Source organism: Nipponia nippon, unplaced genomic scaffold (genome assembly GCF_047370975.1).
Source record: "Nipponia nippon isolate SJK-2023a ecotype South Korea unplaced genomic scaffold, ASM4737097v1 scaffold_9, whole genome shotgun sequence".
Taxonomy (NCBI): Eukaryota; Metazoa; Chordata; class Aves; order Pelecaniformes; family Threskiornithidae; genus Nipponia; species Nipponia nippon.
This window is the reverse complement of record NW_028262413.1, coordinates 42,453,263-42,476,634: the sequence shown is the minus strand read 5'-3', so window position 1 is coordinate 42,476,634 and position 23,372 is coordinate 42,453,263. Positions and strand designations below refer to the sequence as shown.

The 23,372-nt window shown below is 45.2% G+C and overlaps 1 protein-coding gene and 1 long non-coding RNA gene across 3 annotated transcripts in view; both read right to left on the bottom strand.

Annotated features, from left to right (window-relative positions):
- CHD2 (chromodomain helicase DNA binding protein 2) overlaps positions 1 to 2,368 on the bottom strand; it is a 70,481-nt gene extending 68,113 nt beyond the window's left edge. For both annotated transcript variants that reach the window (XM_087744368.1, XM_087744369.1), the window contains exon 1: positions 1,932 to 2,368. The gene's annotated coding sequence lies outside the window, so the exon portion shown is untranslated. The remainder of the gene's footprint in view (positions 1 to 1,931) is intronic.
- Positions 2,369 to 4,973: 2,605 nt separating this feature from the next.
- Positions 4,974 to 19,889, bottom strand: LOC148050293 (uncharacterized). The gene is made up of 3 exons (XR_015701700.1): positions 19,625 to 19,889; positions 8,012 to 8,091; positions 4,974 to 5,154 (listed from the first exon to the last, which is right to left on the bottom strand). It is a non-coding gene; the product is annotated as an uncharacterized LOC148050293 (long non-coding RNA).
- Between the last annotated feature and the right edge of the window lie 3,483 nt (positions 19,890 to 23,372).

The following is a 23,372-nucleotide window of genomic DNA, read 5'->3' as shown; positions in this document are numbered from 1 at the left end:
GTGGGTAATTTAAAAAAAAAAACATTTTAATGTTACATTAAGAAGATATCTAAATATAAATTAAAACTCCTACACCTTATATATACAAAAAATGCAGAACCATTAAATAAACTATGTTAAGAATTAAGAGCAATTTATTTTCAGAGACTGCTATTTTATTTCAGTCGCCGAAAGAAACAAGTTAAAGCTATTTAAAAAATTATCCCCTAATATATTAAAAAAAAAAATAAAATACAGCAGACACCCACCTAAAGCTAGAACTTTCTTTTCAGCAAAGTATATATGTCAGAACCTGTTCTACACTGCAGAACTGTTGCTGGGGTTATAAAACCACCATAATCCAAATCTAAAATAAAGATACCGAACACTTTGCATAAAGGTGACAGAAGTCCAATGGTTTCTGAAACTTATATTTATATTTCCCCAAAAAGCCAGCTTTCATTGTTGTAATGACGGATTTGTATTTGCAGAGGAAGTACCGAAAAATGTAGATTTACCTCCAATTGAAAAATTTAAAACCTGCACGGTGTTTTATAATCCTCTACAAGTGTACACCAGATAAATCCGACAAATATGGCTATACACAATCTCCAATTAAAACTAAAGTTCTTAATATTTACCTCTTTCTCTACTACAGTGACTTTTTCTACATTTGGAATTACAATTTTACCCTTAAATTGGGAATTGCTGAATGCAAGCCAACGCAAAACAAACATCAGGCATCCCATTTAAACTTGCATTTTTAGAAAGTCTTGCAATAGGTGTTGTACAACTTCTAAATTATTAACCATCGAAACAACGATAAAAATGCTACGTAAACAGAAATGACTGCGAGCCCCCAAAAAAATGTATAAACTGAATACTAAAAAAAAACCTGACACCCAAGAAGTGCTTTTTAAAAGCTTCTTATGTCACACACAAACCCATTCGTTTCCTTATCATGTAATTCACATTTAAGTAACTACCTTTTCTTCTCGTAGTGTCGTCTAAATCATAACTGTAGTATTTTGCCAACTTTAAACTGTAGACTTGGCATGACCGAGCTTTGTTTTTTTTTAAGCTTGTAAGTTTTCGTATTGCCGTTTTAATTGCAAAATCATATTGCACGTAATTCTTAAGAGTTTTGTTTAAAGTTCTGCACCTGAACTGCTGTTTTTCAAGTGAAGTAAATTTCTATCTATTGTTTCAGCAAAGTACTAAGCTGTCTCATCCGCAGCCTGTTTTTTCTTACTGGTTTAGAAAGAGTTAAAAGCCAACACCCCACGAAAAAAACACCAAGTTTTATTTTTAAGAGAAAAGGACATGGCGTCTTTGTTCTTACAAACTACGAAAACATATCCCCATCTGAGCAGCAACGGGCAACAAACGCTCTTTAAACAGAGACGGGCTCGGGGCTAAACATTTAACTGATGATGTAGTATAGTCTTCACCTCTCCCCCCTCCCTCCACTGCTGCATTGGAGTTCTAAGCTGGTTTGCAGATGCCCCCCTTCCACGCTGCACTGGAGGGGAACAGGTCTGCAGCCCCCCCCTCCTCCCTGCTGCATTGGGGAACCCGCCTGCCGCTGCCCCCGTCCTCCTCCGTGCTGCACCGGGGGACGGGGCGTGCGGAGCCCCCTCGCTGCTGCAGGAGCGGGGGGGAGGGGGAGCGCTCTGCAGCCCGGCAGCCGACCGGTGTCACCGGGGCGGCCGCCCAGCCGGGCTCCCGCTGCGGCACCCCCTTCCCCCGCCGCTCCCTCCCCAAGCTGCCCGGCTCCCCCCTCACCCGAAAGGGGTCGCGGAGACCGAGAGGGGTCCCCGAGGCTCCCCTCAGGGAGCGGCGGGGGGGGCAGGGAGCGGCGGGCGCCCCCTCCCCCTCCCGGCTCCAAGGACATTTTGTTTTTCCTCCCAAGGACAAAGGACAATGAGAAGCCAGGAGACCCAGGCACTTACCCGGCGAAGAGCAGCCCGCTGGCGGGCGACGGGGGCCCCGAGAATGGGGCGCCGCTCCCCTCCTCGCCCTGCCCGCGGCGAAGGACGGCCCCGCGCCCGCCCGGCGAGGCAGAGGCGCGGGCAGAGCTGCGGAGCCCGGCGCCATTGCCCTCCGCCCGTCGGCAGCCCCGCACGGCAGCCCGGCTCGCCGCCCTCCGTCGCCCCGGAACCCCCTGAGCGCCGGGCCCGACTTAGCCCCCGAGACCGGCACCCGGGGGCGCTCGCCGGGCCTCCCCGCTCCGAGCGGCGGGGAAGGCGCCCGGGAGCCCGGCTGCAGCTGCGGCTGCTTCCCCGGCCATCTTGTGCCGTGTGTGTGAGGGAGTCTCTCCCGTCTCCTCTCAACTCCTTCCTCCCCTCCCCCCCGCACAACATGGCCGCCCGCTCCCTACTCACTGCGGCGAGGAAGGGGCGGGGCCGCGCCCCTGCCCCCTACCCACGGCGCGCAGCCGCCCCCCCTCCTCCTTCGCCCCGCCCCCGGCTGCGCGCGCTCCCAGCGCCGCTCCCCATTGGCCGCGCCGCGCCCTCCCCGCTAGCCCCGAGCGCGCGCACCGCTCCCATTGGCCGCCCCGCGCCCTCCTTCGACCTCCCCACTCCGGGCCCGCGCGCACGGCGGCCGCCGGCCTCCCATTGGCCGCGCTCCCCGCCGCCGAGTATTGGCGAGCGGCGCCGGCCGCTCCCCATTGGCTCCTGCCCGCCTCCTCGCGCCCCCGCCCCGCCCGCCGCGGGCTCGCGCCCCGTCCGCAGCAGCCTCCCCTCAGCGGGAGGTGGCCGGGAGCGCCCGCCCCGCCGGCGGCCCTGGGCCCTGCTGCCTCCCGCGCCCCAGCCCCACCTGGCCGGGGCGTCCCCGGCTCCACCCCGCCTCAGCTCAGCCGTGACCCCGCTTGGTCTGGGCACCGCCTTCTCTTCTAGCCCAGGCTTCAGAAATGCCTTCGTACCTCAGCCTGCCCAAGGCGCCTTTCCCCAGCCTGCACCGATCCACAGCGAGGTTCAACTTTCAAGTTAGGGAACTTGGCTTGCGAGAACCCCTCACCCAACGGCCCAGCGTGGCACCGCGCCCTGTGCCGCCATCCCCACAAAAAGCACCTCCGTTTTCTCCTTAGCCCTTGGTAGGCAGCAGCCCAGCCTAGGCCCTGGCAGAGCCCACCTGCCGGCCAGGCCCGGGCACCGGCTCCGCCTCACCACAGAAAGCGGTGCCACAAAAGCCTTGGTTCTCCCGACCCGAGCACAGCCAGCTGCCCTGGGCGTCCTCTGCGTTGTACATCCTCAACCCGCTCCTACGCCCTGCCGGTGGAAAGAGCCAGCGCGACCACATCACCTGCCTGTCTACAGCATCAACCCCAGTCCTCATAGCACCTCCCAAAAACACCACAGACACCCAAATAAAACTAGTTATCGTGCTTTTTTTAGCTAACACCATAGAAACTGTCTCATATGCCAACCTTACCAGGACACTGTCTCCGATTTTGACTACTGCCATGGAAACCACTTCAGGTATCGGCACAATAGAGGGGCATCCCCCACATTCTTGGTCACCATGATAAACCCCTGTCATAACCCAGCCCCATCGGTGATGATGTTCCTCTGCAACAGGCTCACCCAGCAAACCTGACAGAACAGCATCATTAATATTTACATACTTCAGCAGTCACTTTGACTGATATGCATGCCTTTCTCCTCCTTTTATCTGCACAGCTTACTCCATGAAAAGCAGAGAGAAAGGTGTCCCATTCTTCCTTTTTTTTATACTAATAATGTGGGTACTTATAGCAGCAATTAAACCAACAATGCTTAAAATGATTATGGAAGGTCTCAGGAGCTAGTCTGGCACTTGAAATCATGCAGTTGGACTTTAGTAGCCATCTCCTGAGCTGCGTTCTGGAAAAGCCAGAAGTAGTGGTCAGCTGAAAAGCATCACTCACTAATGTCCCTGAGGAGAAATGAGCTGAGCTCTGTATTTCCTTTAAAAACAGAGAGAAAAGCTGACCTCCCTGTACAAGATAGCAGGGGAGGAACGCACAAATCTACTGGCTTGTGGACAGTGGCAATAAGGTGGTTACAGACTTCAAAGAAGGGATGGTGGTGACCTGCATAAACACAGCATGGGAGCCTCCAGCCAAGGAATCAATGGTGGAGCAAAACAGCAGACACTGTGTCTCACTGGAGGAGGGAAAAAGGCCTTCCCCCCCCCCAAGAAGAACTGCAGTTCTGGTCTACAGAGACTATGGAGAGCAGGAAGCCTGTTCTGCAGCTTCATTCCCATTCAGATTCTTGCAAAGGCTAATCCTCTTGCTCTCAGTGGAGCTGCTCATGCTTAACTGCAGGGAAAAGCGTTTGCATGGCCAGAACCCAGATGCTGGCCTCCTTGGAAAACTACCAACAGTAAAGAAAGGGGAAAGGCAACCAAGGATAAGGCAGGAACTAGATAAAAGTAGGACGCAGCAAAAGCACTTCTACTTGTGTCGGCATTTTCAGTTGACACTACAAGGTATGACTTCACAGCAAGGACCAAGATGAGAAGTTCAGTGTACAATTTCCAGCCTTTCTATTGTTTTTCCCAGAATACGAGTACATTTCTAGAAAAATATATAAGGTGTGATCGCTTGCAATAACCACATGAAAGAGAGAAAAGAGATCAGGCATTCAAGACATAATTGCACTTTGTAAGAGTAGTGTGATTCCAGCCAGAATAGTTTCAGATTGCAACTCAACAAGACCTAACTTGTATGCTCACAGTTATCTGATTTTCTCTAACTATACCAGACTGTCTAGTATAATAGACTACTTCTCTTCAAAAAAAATTATTCATGTACATTTACAGACAGAAATGTTTTTGAAAGTCACTTACTGTATTGCTGCTACATGTAACCAAAAAAATTACTGGAAGTCTAATATCCTCATTAAATATATTCAGTGCTGCTCTTCTGCTTCCTGGCCACCAAGGCCTAAAGCAGCTCCAAAAAAGCTTACACAAGTATCCATTACCTCTTGTGCTTCTTGGCTTCAAGTGAGTTACATATGTATGTGAACATAAGTACAGTCACTCTCTCCGGAGCCACGGCACTCATTAGACAACTTTGCTGTTCGTGTACCGATAAGAGTTGATCTGTTTGCATTCTTCTTTCCCAGTGAAACAGTAGAACAGTGCTAGTCTCCTTTTTCACATTTTTATCTCCCAGGGTCAGCTCTGTATAAACACAAAATTCTCATTCCTACAGCCTCTGTGGTTACACCAGTTTTTTCCTTCTAAATTCAGCATTTCTACACAACTGCAAATTCCTCCATAGAGTTTATTTTTTCTTGCTTTGCGTATCATTAGACTGAATACTTCAGCCATGTTTTATGAACCACATGTCTGATAATAATGAGACAACTTAATGTTTCCATTACTAATTTGGGAACTATTTTCTGAGACTGCATCTGTGGCTAGAATTCCAGATAGAGGCACACAACCTCACTTTCTGGTACTCGCCCGAACTATTTTCTTCTACAACCTTTCTTCCTTCCCCCCAGCTCCCGTGAAGATTGTTATCATCCCTTAGGGACAACATGCAAAAGCACACTGTAATTTCACAGGGCAGTGTCCCTTCCCTGCCTGCCCCGACATGCCTTCTATACCAGAGGATACCAAAAGATTGGTGAAGCAGCTTGTTCTTTGCAATACATGAGGTGCAAATGTAGCATACAGCTCTTTGGAGACACAAATATAATGGAAAGGCCAGAGATCTGACACCAATATTTGACAAGACAGTTATGTATTGTATCTGCCTTTTGAAGTGGAAAACAGGAGTCTAAACAAGACAGAGATGTGCAGTGTCACCAAACTTTCCTTCCACCAAAACTCTACCACTTTTCAGTAGAAATCAATAACAATTTTCTAGGCCCTAAGCCAATTTCGATAGAGAATATGCAAACAGGATATCAAATGCCCTTTGAACACAGCAAGTGTTTTGTGGTAGGCATTTAACTTCCTCTGAACTGGGTGTTCACAGAAATTGTCGCTTTGTCCTGAATATAGTATAGCTCTATTTTCTGTTTTTGTAGGTAACCCGTAATATGTTGCCAAAACAAACAATCTGCCTTTTTTTTTTTCCTTCTGCTTCCTTTGTCAGTAATTCACTATTAAAATCACAGTAATTGTACAGGCAGATACAAATCACCTTCTATCACACTTCTGAAAACCTGGGATTTTGGAGCAGCGTGCACAAAGACGCTGTAAAAGTACGGCTGTGCCTGCGCTGCTGTCATCTGTGGGCTTTTCTTAGCAGTGACACAGAGGAACATCAACAGACAGAAATGTAAATAAAGACAAAGTTCTTCCAAGCATGGAACCAACTTCCCTCTACGACTGGTGAAGATGATTATGGTATATTGATCCTAGCTAAAGCTTTTTGCTGCTGTCACAAGACAAGCAATAACAACGGCAGCAGCAAGGATCAAAACCAATTCTAGCAGTCGGCTCGTGCTATTCATTCTGCTCTGGGTCTAGAACTGGAATTCAAATCCAGACTTTCGTTCCAGCCTGTAATGAATAATTGCAAACACATCTACACACAGAGAGAGAACTTTTACATACGCCCTTTTTGTTTCTAGGATTTAACACTGAAAACTAAGATTATGTTAATATGGTGGGTTTGCTCGCACTTTTATGGTGCTCATGTTTAGAATGATGAACCTTGTGAGCAGCAAGAAAAAGATTTATTACCACGAATAATTAGAAACAAATTCCTATCAGTCTCATAAACATATGGTAAAGAGAAAAAAAATCTTTCAGTCTGCTAAGTCAAACTCCAGCGCTTTTTCAGTTTATTCAAAATGAAGCAATTTTAATCAAGATTCAGCTCTTTTTATTCCTGTTTTCAAAGAAAAATAAGTTATCAATAAAAAGTATAAAGACGTAATGGAAGTGAGAAATGGAACCAATATCTTTTGTGGAATTTAACCGTCGTTCCTAAGCAAATTCTTAACTTGTTGGTCACAACATATCAAAGAATCAGTACTGTTTCTGTACACGTGATCTTGTGGCCTGAGCTCAAATTTTAGATCTAAGAGCTCCTGAACAACCTACCCACCTCGCTATTTCAGTTTTGCATGAGTTCCTCTATACAATAAGGCAAATAAAGGACCAGTAACTGTTGTCTAGTGAGAGGATTAATTATCGTGCTTTATATTAACTTGACTAAGGAATATTTTTTTTTTTCTTGAGAAATCAAGTCCACTTTTCTTAAGGAGGTTTGAAGCTTGAAGTTCTTTGTTATTATTACAGATCGTCTTCAAATTATCCCATGTTGCCATCTTAACTGTAAGATATAGTAACCATCTCAGTCAAGGTAATTATGCTGTATTTGGTCAACATTTAACATACAACGATTGCCTTAAACAGCAGTCTTAGAGGTCCAAGAAAAGTGGGAATGATACAGTAGCTCTTATTTTGATGAAATCTTATGACAGTTTAAAACTCCAGACGGTTTCGAATTTAAAGAATTTGGGTGATTGTTTAATAATATGTTTAATTGTCTCAAAGTAAGCCACTGGAGCTTGGAACAACAAACCTGTTTCTCTACCTCTTTTTTTAACCCCTGCTACTTGTATGAAATGATCTGGGTTTTTTTTAAGGTCAGCTTTTAGGTAACAAACTACTCTGCTTGGCTTGACAAACTTTTATAAGAGGACTGGGACATGGTAGAAAAAAATACTGATTGACCATTTTGCCTGTACCTACTTAGACACTAGAATTTACACAAGTGTTAACAAGGTATCACATCTCCTTACACAAAAAAAGAAGGATGCAACTTAGCTTATTACTGAAATCACCTTTGAAAGCAAATAAACTAACGTGCACCTTCCCAGGAACTTTAATACCTGTAGCTACAGCATGCAAAGGCAGGTTCTGTGACTTGACTTACACACTTTAACTTCTCTGTACTGATAAAGTTTGCTGCTTGGAAGCTTGCAGGACTGGAAACATGCAAGGATTAGACATATTGGTAGGGTTTTAAATCTCTTTAAAAGGTGGAAGCTGAAAACAGTGCTCGTTATCTTACCATTCTGGCTGTAAATACGGTCTGCAGAGTCATAGGAGCGTTCTGCTGAGCTGGGAGGTGGTCATCGTTTTACCAAGGGTCTGTAAAAAAAAAAACCAAAAACAAAAAAACCCAAAACACATTGGCAAGATTAGGAGAGCCATACCCAATCTTATCTTTCAAAATAAGGATATTGTTCTCCCGTTTTCCAACGTATCACACAATTGTTGCGTAAAGTCAGAAGAGAACATTTTATAACTTTTAAGCAAAATCTTCAGAATATTTGGATTTTAAATGTAGCTGGGAAAAAATACATTTTAGAAGATCTAGACAGTGAAATTAATAATAATTGGGTTTTGTTTTAAACTTAGATAATTTGAAATCCTAGCATGATTACAGCCTTGTGCAGGTTTAAAGTTCATTTTCCAAAGGCATTCATCTGTCCATCCTTGAAATTCATTTGCTGCAAACATGAGCCAGTAAAGCTTGATTGCTTAAGTGTTTGAGGAATATGATCAGAAAAGGGAAAACAGACTTAGCAGAAATATGTGTTTACACATCAAAATCAAGGACACCCTCCCCCCCCCAACTATAAGCTCCAACTTTTATTTTTTACTAACTCTCCATTTGAGTTCTAGTGGAGATTTTGGAAAGTTTAGATGATGAGCGTAACAGCAAGTATACTTTCTTGGTAAATTTCCTTGGATGTTTGGAAGCAAAGGGCTTCATACTAGGCTTGCAAACATGATGAATTTCACTCAAATTGAAGAAGATGAATTACAGCTACTCTAGAATGAAAAGAAAAACAACCCAGGCCTCCAAAACCACAAGTACAGAACTGGGATTTTTATTTCAAGCAAGTTTCAAGCCTGTTTCCATAACGATCTTCATTCTTGTCTCTTGTGTGCAGGTAGCACCATAGGGCATTTTATTGATTGCTATATAATAGTTGACAAAATGATGCATTATTCAGCAAATTGCCACATGCAGTGAAAAGAAACCGTTCCTTTCTTTCTGAAATCTTACAAGCATATACTTTTTTTATTTTATAGACAGTCTGATGAAGCACTGAATCACCTTGTTGTAATGTACCATACATATATATAAAAAAGAGAAGACCCCTTATATTTGTAGCTCAAAACAAACTTCTTCACATTTGTCAATACTTGTTAGATGTGGAGTCCAATCAATTTTTGATGTAGTGATACTATATCAGGGACACACTTGGATTAGAATGTCACCTGAACAGAAATAGCTTCTGTGTCAGACTGATGTTTCCCATGAGCTTTTATATTTTCTTCCTACAGTCGCTTCACTATAAACTCGCTCCTGCCAGAGCTTTATCCAGCGAGGAGAGCTCATCAGCCTAGGGACTAGAGCAGTTTTGTGCATGTCAGGCATGTCGTCCATCTAAACTCCAGAATTAGCAGCTTTAACTATTGCAGGCAACAGATTTGCATGCTGAAACAAATACTCTCTCTCTCTGACCAAGCCATTAACGGTGACGATCTTGTCTCAGCTTGAAATCATTCACAGTGTATTTTTTTTTAAATTTAGTCAAAGATTAGTATTAGAAGGTGACCTGGTAAGAAAATGTAAGCAGCCCAAGAAAACCCTGTTGGTACAGTCCTGTCGCAAAATGAGGTCAATGGCTTTTTGTACAATTAAAGCAGCAAAGGGAACACAGGACGTCTTGGATGAGACATCCACAGCACTTCACTGTCTGAAAAATCTGACTGGAACTTTCATTGCAATTTCACCGAGCAGAAGACCCGAACAAGATTCTATGTGCCCAAAAGATGACTTATTTGCTTCAAGATTTAATAGTGGATTTATCAAGAAGTTATTACCTCTCTCTACAAAGGTGTCTTGTTTTAAGGTCTAGAAGCATTTAGATGAATAACAAAAGCTAGGATTTTGGTCTCTTCTTGTTCCTCCAAACGTAAGGGTATTAAGTTATGTACCTGTGCCTTTAATTCAGCACTGAGTAATTACATTTAGGTCAGTGGAATCACTCCAGTTTTTTCTTGGTGTGTCTAAACGGAATGTTGTCTTAAGGATTTGGAAGCATATGAAGTGAATTTAGGAATGAACATGTATGTCAATACTTGGAAAATGTAACTACCATGAATTAACCCAATCCGTAGAAGGGAAAGAGAACATAAAGCAGAGGTCTGAATTTCAAGTGTAAGAGCAAGCACGTATATGCAGGTATAATTGCATCATTATTCTTTGTATTTTCCCCAACATTTCTTTTTCTTGCCTATTTTTATTAATAATGGCAAAAGGAATAACATAAATTAAATTGTTCTAGGTACTTCACCTCTTATTCATCTCCTTCAGTATACCTTTAAAACCTTTCCATAAAACAGAATATCAAGAGACCAAATGTTAGACTTAAGTAGAAGCAAATAGGTCAAACTAAAATGCATTTAATTGGGAAATTATCTGAAATTTTCTTGTAACAAGCCACACGTTACTGGTATTAAACAGTACATTTGAACACTGACCTAGTGTAGAAGATAAAGGAGACCACAGAACACCTTGGAGGAAAAAATGTATGGGGAACATGAGTTTGTATGCGTAGGAGATAAAGTCAAATGCTTGAATAATTTAGAATCATAACATGAACAAAAACGAAACACTGGGACTTTAATAACTGGCTTTTTTTTTTTTCTTAAACTCCAGTTATTAAGATATTGTGCTCCTGGCTAGCATATCAAGTGCTGATAATGAATATTCAGGGACAGTACTTTTGCTGCATGAAGGAAAACTGTTCAAAAGATTAATAAAGGATTACTTTATATATATATATATATATATACACACACACACAAGATAATGAAAATTGGAACCAAAGCTAAAGTTGAAGAACAATTATTTAAATGCAGAAAGTCTACTCAAGTGTTGTTAATAAAATGGAATTAAGCGTAGGAGAAAATATAACCTAATTAAGAAGTTCAGAAAGGCATATTAGTACATGCTAGAAAAGTAATTTTTATATATGAAAATTATTTTATGCTTTATATTATCATTATAATGCACAGTTTTACATGAACAAATCAAAGATGTGCATGAACTTCACACTAGAGCTCTGTACTACCTGTGTTGCTGGCCATCGGTGCACACTGCATTCAAGTTACATTTGACCTGCAGATTTAATGTAACCTTGCAGAGTACAAGAGGGCAATCAAGAAAATAATGATCTTGAGGTGGCGAAAAGGTTTCTTTACATTGCTTTTCTGTAATGAAGGAATCATTGTCTCAGAGAAATCTTTGCAGGTGACAGGCTTTCAAAGGAAATGCTCTTTTAGAGCAAGGAGATCAAAGACGTTGCAAAATTCAACTGCAGTTAACGTGGCAGAATCTGACGTACTCTTGGTCTTAAATATGACTAATACTTTTTGCAATCCCGGTTTGGATTTGAATATCACTGATAGAAGTTATCAAGTCTTTTCTGAGCAGCTGAAATAACGAGGCCTGCTTTTCTGATAGCCGACAGCCGCGTACCCAACTAGCACTGCATTGCTGCAGCATCCCCGCTCCTGTCCCATATTCAGGCGGAGGCTGCGATATTTCCGAGCTACACATTACTGACCGGTCAACTGGCACATAGATGCTGATTGCTTGGTCAGCAAGGAAAGCAGAAAAGATAGCCTTTGCACTCATTTTGTAGTTCTTTCTTTAGCGGAAGCACTGATTTGTCTCTATAACCTGCAGCCTCCCCCAAAGTGCAGAAACTCTAGAACGGAAATTTGTTGAAACTGAACATCACATCAAAAGCTCAAGGCCTCTAATAGCATGATTTCATAAGCCCTGCCTCCTTGAGAAGCCGGGATAAAAATACAGCTACATGAAAAATAAATGAGCAGCTTTTCCTGACTCTGAAACCAGAAAATAATGACACAAACCCAAAATCAAATGCAACAATATCGCTTGTATCCCCAAACACCAGCCTTACTGCCCGCTCTCCCAGAGACTTGTTAAACAAATGAGCCTTATAATGTATTTTGCATGTGAAAGATCCCAGAGTGGCCAAAGTAAGCTCCAACACCGAAGACCCTTAACAAAAATGCTGTTGCTTGTTTTAAGTTTTGCACGGACGGGGGTTCAGTCTGACCTTGCTCCTGCCGCAATCAGTATTTTCTATTTTGATCAAATGAGCTGTTCTGCAGCACTAGCGGTAGCCTGAGATTTTAGATCAAAACTCAATACCTGGAAGTCAAGTCAGCCCATGCAAGTCAAAAAGGGCCAGATGCGTGTGTGCACAGACCAGTCAGACATCTTTTTATACTAGAAACAAATACTCTAAACGTACCTGATGTACTACATTGTCCCTGAACACCTCAGCTATGCCTCCGCAATGCTGGGTGTGCGGCCACGTTATCATCCCGGTTATCCTCGCCACAGGCTCGGTGGCAATTTTGGAACCACATTACACCTCTAAAATTTTTTAAGTCTCCTGGAGAGAGACCTGATTTTGGTTGTACGCTGTGAGCCCCTCAGGAGAACTTTTCCCCTTTTTCCTTGTTTTTCTTATTTGTTGTTATTACTTTTTTTACCTTAAGTTTAAAAATTAAAGCCTTTGGACTGAAAGAAGGTGAAGGTGGAGTCTCTTGATTAAAACCAAGGAGAAAAACCTTAAAATACAAACTCCCATGAACACAACATGTCTCCTCCCGATGCATTAATGCCGCTTCACAAAATGGCGACTGCCTCTGTAGACAGCTGCCGAAAAACGCAGCCGTCCCCGCAGGAAACCAGAAATGCAACTTTTTTTTTTTTTTTTAAAAAAGCTTTCATTTTTCTCTCTTTACATCCAGTCCCTCAGGGACTCCTCAGAGCCCTCCGCAAAGCCGCTCTGACAAGCAACGGGGAGCGCACAGAGCTCTCCTTGTGCGGGGACCAGCCCTTCCCATCCGCCTTCAGCCTCTGGAGAACACCCGGGACTCTTCCCCACGCTGGCATGGGGCGAGTGGGTGCACGCAGCCTGGGCTGCTACGCTGGGCTCTGGGCTCCAGCGCCCTGTACAGTGCAAATAAATCTGCTGATTCAGCCAGTATCACCGGTATCTTGCGTTTCCAGAATTTTCTCCCTCCGCTTCTCAAATATAAAGGGACTTTTGTGCTAAATACCGAGCTGGAGCACTGATGGGCTCCGTGTAGGACGCCATGTGGTATTTGGTTTCTCGCTACAGTACATGTTTTTATAATGATGGGGGAAGGGAAGGAAGGGAGCTGCTCTTACCAGCATGCCAATAATCTGTTGCAAAGGACTGGAGCTCTAAGAGCCAATTAGTCCTGAAGTTAACCATTTAACTGCTGAAAAACTCAAGTCTCAGACACAGTCTCAGTGAGATTAGGGACAGAAGAGACTGTGTGGGTACCCAGGGCATCGAGTTCAGTGCAGATTTGTTCACAGATGCATTTTTCTACACTTTAGTAAATACTTTCCATATACAAACCGACCACTGAAACTCCCTTTGATCACAGCACGCAAAGGTGGGACAGCTATGTCCAGAACACACATACCGCACAATTTTAATCAAAGCTGGATTTGTTTCAGGCTCTGTGCCAGCCTGTGTGGAGCCATGAAAGCCACCCACAGGAGGTGCATTTCCGATATGGATTTCGGGTGGGTACAAGTCCCTGCCACGGGAAGAGCGAACCCACGCTGCCCGCCGTGGGGTGGGAAGGGTCCGGGTGCTGCCCTGGCAGAGGGAACCCGGCTGCGCCACTGCAGCAGCTCCCAGCAATGCCACCGCGGACAGAAAAACACCCTAAGCTGGGGCAAGCTCTGAGAAAGCAATGGCGTAGTTGGTCTCCCTCTAAATGTACGTCTCCATCATCCCTGGGCTGCGCCCAGACACAAAGACATACTTTGGACCTCCCTGAACCAGTCTTGTTTTTCTAACCCCTTAACTGCATTAGAACAAGACGGAAAAAATTGTTCTTTTTATATGCTGCCATTTAATTTGTCATAAACTTTTAATGCCTGAGGCAGACTAGTTCATGGCTTGTTATGCACTACTGAACAAGCCAGGGAAGAAGACGCACAGGGAATTCCCAGCCTTGGTCTTTTTCTCCAGGGGCAAGTCTGAACACGGCCAGGGAGTACAGACCAATTAGTCCTAATGCAGAGCAACAGCAACACGCTCCCACTTGACCCAGCGGGTCAGTAAACCTATTTTTGTGCTCTTTTTTTATTCCATGACATACCAGAGAATATTGGATCAGACTCTCAGGGATGCCAGGAAGACCAGCAGAGTTTGCACAGCAGGATGAAGTGCCCTGGCATACTGAAAGCAAATCTCTCCACCCCAGCTTATCAGCCCTAGCGAAAAAGCAGAGTTTATTTGCTTGGGAGGGGCTGTACTAGTGCTGCAGGGCCGCTTCCAGCCCAAGCAAGCGCTGCAGTGTACATGAAAGGCATGTTCCTACACCACTAGCCTCTAATGAGTGAAAATGAAGTCAAATCTCCCTCCTTGCCATGGAGAAGGTCCAGTGCATGTGAAAGGTGCGTGCTGCTCCCCAGGAAGGGCTATAGCACGGCTGGCACTGTAACACATACCACTTTTAAGCTCCAGGAAGAATTCTGGCTACATTAAAGTATAAGTTTACATTCAAATTAAAAACACTGTAGAGGGGGGGAAATGTATTGCTAAGAAAACAGCAGATTATTTAGGCATGTGAGCTGTCAGAGCTCTGGCAATACAAGAGCTCTCTGTTCCTGTTGCCTCCCACAGCTGCATTCACTAAATATATCCTGGGCAGAGAACTGCATTTCTCCACCCCTTTCTCAGCCCAATCAGGCTTGCACACACACCGCCAGGCTCCCTTGGGACACGCAGTCAGGCAGCAGCGATGCCCTAGTTACAGGCGTCATGAAGGACAGAAGAGACTACTGATGTCTGCAACAGGGTGAAACTGTTAGATCCACAGGTTATTTTGAGAGGGATTGTGTGCAGCTGATAGATATTTAACTGTTAAAAACAGGGTGGCTTGTTCTCCATAAGGATACACTCCATTTGTATGTTAGAATCAGTTACGGGAAGTTATTCCCATCGGATGATTGTCAATAGCTTGTGGAAAAGAACTGGTGATCTCAGAGCAAATTCAAGCAGAAGAATTGTCACCTCTATAAAAAAAAAAAGTTCAGCTACTGGTAGATTTAGGAGGCGAGCAATGGTCTTCAGTGCCTTGGGGACTGGCTGGCCAACAGAGAGCAATCCCAATTTTGCCTTCCATCAAGTCAAGGCTCTGTGGCATATTGTCTGATCATATATCTGCCTCTGGGGGGGAAAAAACCCTATGACTAAATTTCCATAGGGCCAAGGCGCTTCCCCCTTCATCTCTGTTCTGCTCTCCACATATCTCCTGTCCTCACCTTACATCTTCTACTTGCAAGGACACAGATTCTTTGGTCCGGCACAATGGAGCCTTGGTCCTAACTGCAGCCTTGAAACACTGCTGCAATCACAGCAACAAAGACGAGCTTCCCCTTCTGATATAGTTAATTCTATAGTGGACTCTTTTTCTGCCAGAATTTGATCATCTTGGTGGCTTTCCTCACTTTCAAGCTGTGAGCCAGCAGGGATTTTGACCCTCCTGGTCCCTTCTTTCCTCACAGTTCCCTATTTCTTTAACACCTCCAGCTCCTCTAGCAGCAAAGCAAATTTGACAGAATCTGGTTGATTTTTCAAGCTTTCTCATTGTAAGAAGTCAGCAGGAGCAGACTACATCTTGCAATCAAACCTCACGGGGGGAGAATTAAATATCTCATGCATGACCTTAATCCATAGGATTTTGTAGATAGTTTTTCTTGTAATCTCAATACTCAGAGTTTATCATGCATTCAAATCGTATCTGTAGCCCTAGAACATTTTGCAACAAAAGGAACCCAAATTCATTTTGATATAATTATGCAGTCACACAAGTCACATGCTTGCTGTGGAATAAATATAAATACCGAGCTTTTGGGAATAACTGCCAGACTTAAATGGAAATGTAAAAAAAAGCCCCAAGAACGAAAGCTATCCATTACATAAGGAAAAAAGATCAGTTTTAGATGTCAAATTGCAGTAAAGGAAAAATGGCACAACATATGTATGAAGAGTCTCTTAATATCTCTTTTTTTCAATCTGCAAAATATAAAAGAACGAACCTAAACTCATACTTAAGTATCCACATAAGGTAAGGACCTTATTTTCAAAGGTAGTACTATCACTTGAGGTATTTAAAGCCTTTGAAATCAGATAATTCATTCCCAAAATGACCACAAGTCCCTAAGCTTAATCAAATAGTTGAAAGCTAGAAAAGTTAGAAAATTGTGCTGTGTTTTCTGTCTTTCCTACAAATTCTCTCCTTCTCTGCTTTTCTTGCCTTCTTGAAACAAATTGTCCTCAAAGACTGTTCTAATTTTGTATTTGGAAATTGCCACTATTTTAATTAGCTTCGTTGCTGTAGAAGAACTACACCCTGCTGCACCAGTTATACTGAAAACAAGCGTTGTTCGCTGGGGACAGAAGTGTTTTTGCATGCTCTGATCGCATAAGGTCTGCTGGATCCTGTGGATTTCCAAGCGCATAGAAAGACGTAATCTCATCTATGTGCTTTTAAGAAGGAATTACAAAATGTGAAACCAGATGTTAAGACTGAGCCACAGAGAAGCCACGGGAGTGCGAGTTACCTTCAGCAACACTGCAGTTCTAAAAGCAAACAAAGGCATAAGAAACTGGGATGGAAGGTTTCATTCCTCGCACAAGGCAGTGACTCGCCCACATTCCCAACTGCTCAAACAAGGGAGGCAAACCCTCCTCCTGGCAGGCCAGATCCTCTGCGTTTTATCGTGCAGAGCAAATCCCAAGCAAAGGCAAGCCGTTGGGGTGGCACATCATAGCAGACACAGCGCAGGGCCAAATGTATTTCAGAAAGGGACCCTCCCTTGCAAGCCTCTGTATTAGCTTGCCTTCGTGAAAAAAATTCAAGAGTTCAGAAGTTTTGCTTTTCACATCTGAAAACACAATGAAAAGAAAAAGGGCTACTACTAACGATTGCTTTTCAAGAGCCAGACTCATCTTTTCTTCAAGACCAAGGTTTTCTAGAATTGCTAAGAGGCCATAGTTGACTTTTGTTTTTTAAACAATCCAAGGACAGATAAGACAAGTAGAAAAGTTAACTGAACAGAGAGCCAAGCAGTGTGTAAGGTGGATAAGGTGCTGTTTCTAACTATCAAGTTATCCGTATGGGAAGATTTGACCTAGGGATATGGAAACTCACCATCCTAAACATCAGCTCAGTCATTCCCAACATACAAAGCGGACTTCACTGATGAAGCACAAGTTCCAGGTGAGAGACAGCACACAGCCAAGCTGCTAAACATGCCCAGCTCCACCCTTCCTGCGCGGCTCTCTGGGACATGGGGAGCGCTGTGGGGTCCCCAGATGGCCGGGGCATCAGCTGAGCAGCTGGGTGGCAGCACCGGAGGCATCGGCAGCAGGGATGAGGAGGAGGTGGTAGAGAGGCTGGATGTGAGGAAACAGGACAAAAAAGAAAAGGAGCACAGAAAGCAGAGTACATTGCTAATTTTCTAGAGAAACTCCAGGAAGCCAACATCTTTAAACTATAAACCTCAGAGAGGCTGCGGTTAGGAGGCAAACATTGCTGGGGCACGGGGCTACAGGGAGGGCTGCAGGGAGGGCTATACCTGTGCCCAGGGAGCGGCCTCAAAGCCACGATTCATCTGGAGCCCCCCAGGGAGCGGGGCTGGGTAGGTGCTCCCCTCTGCAGCTGGGCCAGGGCTCTGCGGGCTGCGGTTCATTCCTCTGTGTGATGGAGGATGCCAGATTATGAGCATAAAATTCCCCTCTGGCTTCATACTCGGTGAAGCAAAATTAAGGCTGACGCTCAATGGGTTCAACCTATACCAAGTTTTTCAATTCTCAGATTTCCAGACACCCCAAAACAACACGTTCATTCATTCCTCCTGGGAACCAGCTCCTGAGGGCACCTGGAGCTGCTGCAGAAAGCAAATGGCAGCGTTACCTAACGGGGAGGACTTCTTTGCATAACAGTTATCAGTGTAGGCTTGGCTGCTGGTGTAAGGAGAGTCTTTGACAACGCAGGCTGCTAGCATAGGAACACAAAGCTGTGTAATTAATGGATGTATCAAGCCTCACACAAATAAAATAAACTATCCTGGAGCTGAAGCCATGCCTAAGTCATCATGGAAATGCCTGTTGCACTAACACTGCTGCTGTACGTGAAGCCTAGCCCCAGCAAGCAGGGAAAGCATGCAAACCCAATCCTCCATGCCGCCGCAGATTTTGCCAGTGGCATTTGAAATATTTCAGGCACTTCAGACAACCCTCCGCAGACTAGAGCAGACTTGCCCATCGGGACTCCAGAGCTGACATTAAAAAAAAAAAAAATCTGTTTATCAAGTTGCAGAACAACAACTATCCATCTAGTATATTAGATAGAAACAACAAAAGCAGGGGGAGATTTTGCTGACATTATTTCTCCCCGATTCAACACGCTGCCTTGATTAAGTGACTGTTGCAGTGCAACAGCAAACAAACAACACAAGCTCATTACAAGACATTTCCTTGTGCAAAGGCAGAGAAACCATCACAGGAGATGGACCCCGAACATATTATTATTACTGAGTATTTTGGCTGGCTCGTGCTATTTGGAAATCCCAGTTCTGCCAGGCTGCTTGAGAAAGGCAGCATTTGTCCCCTGCCTTCGGCACGAAAACACAACTCAAATCCCTCCTTGGGAACAAAGGTGCTTCCCAGGAGCCTGGCGTGCTGCCGGCATGCCGAGCGCGTAGCCAAGCAACGGCAGCCAGATCGGGGCTTGCGCCTCACCCATGATGCTCCAGCCTCCACAAACAATTCTTGCCACGTAGACAAGACCGTGCAGGGTAATGGAAAATTACTGCAGGCTTTTTCTTAAAGGGCGAGAATCTCCACTGGCAGAGAGGGCTGGTCCGCATCCCGCTTCCCAGCGCGCTCCAGGGTGATTTTTGTTTCCTGTGAGAAAGGCTGCAGTGCGTCACTAGCACGCTGGGGCGTTAATAAAGGCAGATAGCATTTGCATGATATTTCAGCCGACTTCGGTGATAAAAAACGTAAAGCAGAGAGCTAAGCAGCGAGGGTGGGGGGGAGAAGAGCTGAGCAGCCAGAGGCAGGAGGCGAACAAGCCGGCAGCCACCTTCTAGAACTGCTTTCAATACAGCCTCAAACATGGCGACCTTAACGCAGCACAGTTAATGTTAGCCAAGAGCTGATGCCAAAATAATCCTCTTGCACTTGGCAGGCGCGATGTTTTAACAACTGCCTGGCAAATTTCTGCCTGCAAGGCTGCAAGAAGAAAAAATGCCTTTAAAGAAAGAGCAAACTTACTTTGCCAGTTGTTAGACTATTACCGGGGCAACAGCAATTTTTAAAAATTATAGCCATGTTTACCTCTAGTTTCTAATGTAAAAGAGAACTTATTTCTTTAGACAGCACTGTGCCTACCTAGCTTCAAATACCAAGCTAAAGAGCCACACAAATAGCTATAGTGGCACTAAACAGCCCACTCGAGCTACTGCAGTTTTGCCATGTGAAAATCAGATTTGCAGACTTACCAGTTGGGCAGGGCAACATCTGCCTGACAGGCACACAGACACAGGAGCTGCCCAGCAAAAGGGTCACAGCGCTGCTGCACAAACAGCGCTCTTTGCAGGTTCAAAATTAGCTCCTGTATCCATTACAAGTTTCATTTCATCTCCTCAAGGAGCAGGCAACACTGCCTGTTCCTCAGGGCACCTATGGAAAACCGACTGCGTCTAACCTGCAGGGAAACACAAGGCAAACCTGCTCCTCTTCTATAAGCTCCTTTTGCTCACTGCATGCAGCTGCAGCTCATGATGGCCCTGCTTGGGTTCAAGGATGCAGCTGTGCTTTCTGCCCTCTCTGGAGCTGCCTGCAATTTAAGGTGTTGCTTGCCAGACCGGTTCTAGGTCAGCTCCTGCAGCAATGTGGCTTTTGCTCTTCCCCATCTTCATGTTTTAATTCATCTTCTCCTATATGTGTTTCTCACATAAGCACTGGTTAAAGTCTCAACCCAAATCTTTTTGTTTTGTTGTAGCCAGCAAATGGAAATGAAGCCCCTGCGCCGAGTTAGGGGACTTCTTTGTAACAGAAGCTCTTCCCCCCCCTTAAATAGAAACCTTTGTTGTGAAGCTGCTTTCATTGCGAGCTCCACAAGGAAAGTCATTACATTTAATAGAGGTTGACCTCATTTTGTAGTCCTCGATATTAAAGCTTATAAGGAGGGAACGTAATTAGAAGCGGTGACTTCTCAACAAAGATATACAGTACTTGTTGTTGCTGCCTCCTTCTTACCTAAGGATTCATTTAACATGGCTTGGAAAGAGTAACTTGAAACAGCTTTTGGCAGATAAGCAAACTCAAGTAAAATGCAAAGATCTGGTTTCCAAGAAGCCTTTTACAAGCTGTACAGAGAAATGAAATTAAACCCTTTAACAGCACACAAGGCTTCCTACAGAGACTCCCTGGAAGAACTGCAAACGTGCAGTCTGGGTGAGAGCTGAGTCTGGAGTTACATGAAGACGTCTGATGGTGGAGAGGACCGGTGGCCGTGCATGGACCTGCCCACGTAGCAGCCTCTGCTCAGCTGGAGGGAATTGCTGGAATTTTCTATTGCATTTCCAAGGCCGTGGTCTGAGACAAAGAAAGCAAAAGGGTTTGAGCTCAGTAAACATGCACGAAGGAGTGAATGCAAAGATGTCGCAGCTTTGTTAGCTTTCTAGCTTTACTAATGCAACCTGGGTTTCCACACAGTGGACACCGTTGTCACAGGGGAACGGGTAAACACAACCACTGGTTGCCACTACATAAATACATTTTCCGAAGCCAGGCAGTGCACTGCAGCGAGGGATGTGCCACACCGTGCCAGGGGCTTCACTGAGCACGGCTGCGTTGGGGCTTTTCACCTTAACGTGTTTTGAGTTTAAAATATCTGTTCATAGCCTGCTTTTCAAGTAACCCTTATGCTTTTCCAAACCGTAGAAGTCCACTTGAAATACATATTTTGAATTAATTTTGCCAGCTCTCGTGGTGCCCCCATTGCCTCCCATCTCCTGAGCGTCCCTTGCATTACCCATGCTCTGGGTCCTGCTGGCTAGGTGTCACCTCCCTGCCTAAACACTGGTGCATTGCTAAGAGAAACTCTCATTATGTAAAATGAACAATTTCTTGTTAAAAGCCCCAGGCTCCCTTAAATTTCCCTTTAGATTTTGCGGTTTGAACAAGTGTTTCTGCTTCAGCGAGCCTCAGAACTTCCTGATTTTTGCACAGTTCTCCCTGCCGCAAACAACTGAGTTCAGCTCTGCTCAAAACTCAGCTTTGGACTTGGTTTCTTGAAAAATCAAGATAAATGGTGGCGTCCCCAGCTGAAGCACTTTCACATGGTGTTACATAGCAACTTCTTTTCCGTAGTACCACCTTGCCCGGGTCTGTGTGCCCTGCACCAAGCAGAGCCGTTGCTGCCTACACCTGCCGTCGGTTTGCTCTGCCGACTGTTTGCCCTGTGGTTTGTGGCACAACATGTGTTTCAACGGGAGAAAAGAGAAAGGTGGCTCCTCAAAGAACATAATCAGAAACTCCCTGAAGACCACCGCATGGTGGCTTAAAGCACCCAGCCTTTGCTCCTCCTTGCTGCGAACGGATTTCCACTCCATAGAAGCAAAAGGGATCACAGTCATGAAAAATGTGTGAGGAAGCCCAGAGCAGGACCGCACCAGCCTGGCACGGTCCCGGAGGGCTGGGGTGTGGGGCTGGGAGGACCTTTGGAGGCCAGCGGCTCTCCTCCTGCGGTCCCACCGGGAGAGAAGGATGCGGCGTAGATAAGACACCTTTAGTCTTGTGCACTACTTTGCCTCCACCCTCAGCAAGGCTGCGGCTATTCCGGCTTAGCTAGTTTTTCCTCTCTCCTTCCTATATCAGATAACGAGTGTTAATGAATCATACCCAACAATTCCCGCCACACCTCAAGCAATTAACCCCATCCCGCGGCAGCGCTGGCTGGGGAAGCCCTGGACAATGTCCTGGGATTCCAATAAACCTGAGAGCAATTTTGCCACCCATTCAGTGCAAAGAAGGTTAGTCTTTTTGTGTTTATTTTTAGAGCAGTAAGTTATTTTCAAAGAGCCTTTCTGTCAGGCTTGGCCTCATATAAGCTGCCAAGTTGGCTCCTCCAGCTCCGTGGGCATCGTTAGCAGGGCTGCCGTGCGATGAAGCGGTGTCAGCACTTCCATTACAGCACCTTTCCCCTGCTCCAGCCCCGTTATAAATGAGACATTAAAATCCAGTTCTGGCAGAAACATTCAAGAGCCAACATGGAAAACAGTCACCACCTTAACCTGATCCTTGCTAAAATTCATCTGGCTAGGGAGAGAAAGTGGGGATTTAAAATATATTTTATCCCTCCCACGCCTAAATCCTGAATTTTAAAATCCAGCTGTATCACACTCAAATTACTCATGGGGAATTTTTTTTAGTTGTTTTTTTTTTTAAAAAAACTATATCTGTGGTAAATGAAGAAGTGATCCTTTCCCTCCTCCGCCTCTTCCGCGAGCCAAATGTTTGATTAAAAGTTGCCATTGTCAATCCTACTAACGAAAGCCACAGTTAATAGTCATTTTAATTGGGCACAAATCCATGGTGGTGTTGAACGGGAGAGACGGATGTCCTTCTCGCCACCCTTGGCCACACGCGACCACCCAGGGTGCTGGGTCAGGGAGCTAATTTAGCTGACAACTAACCAGGAGCTCCCAGCCAGCTCGGATCCAGCTGAAACCACCCGTCAGCACGAGTTGGGGGCACCGCCGTGTTGGGAAACAGCGGCCGAGGCTGGAGGAAAGCAGGATTGCTCTTGCCACCAGCGCTTGTGTCTGTGGAAGATGATCGTCTAGCTACAGCTTCAGGCTGGTTTTTTAATAACTGGCTCCTATATCAGCTGCTGCTTGAAGAGAAAGCGGCCTCTTCTCTTGAGGAGATGCTTGCTATCGAGTGGCCATGCTGCCAGCCAGACCGATGAATTAATCCAGACTCAAACTCAATCTTTTTCCTTTTTTCTCTACCTTTCAGCTGGGTCAGTTCCCTGAGTTCCACAGAGAGTGGGAATAGGGGACTGGGACAGAGGAGTGCCAGATGCCTACTGCCAGCAGCACCAAGGACTTGGGTTGGTGCATGCTGACCCCAAAACAGCCCCGTAGTGCCACAGCTCTTGGCTCGGCCGGTTCCTCTCTCCGAAGCCGGCACACACTGAGTGCACTGCAAAATCAGCAGGGGAAGAGAAGGAGCCTGTAG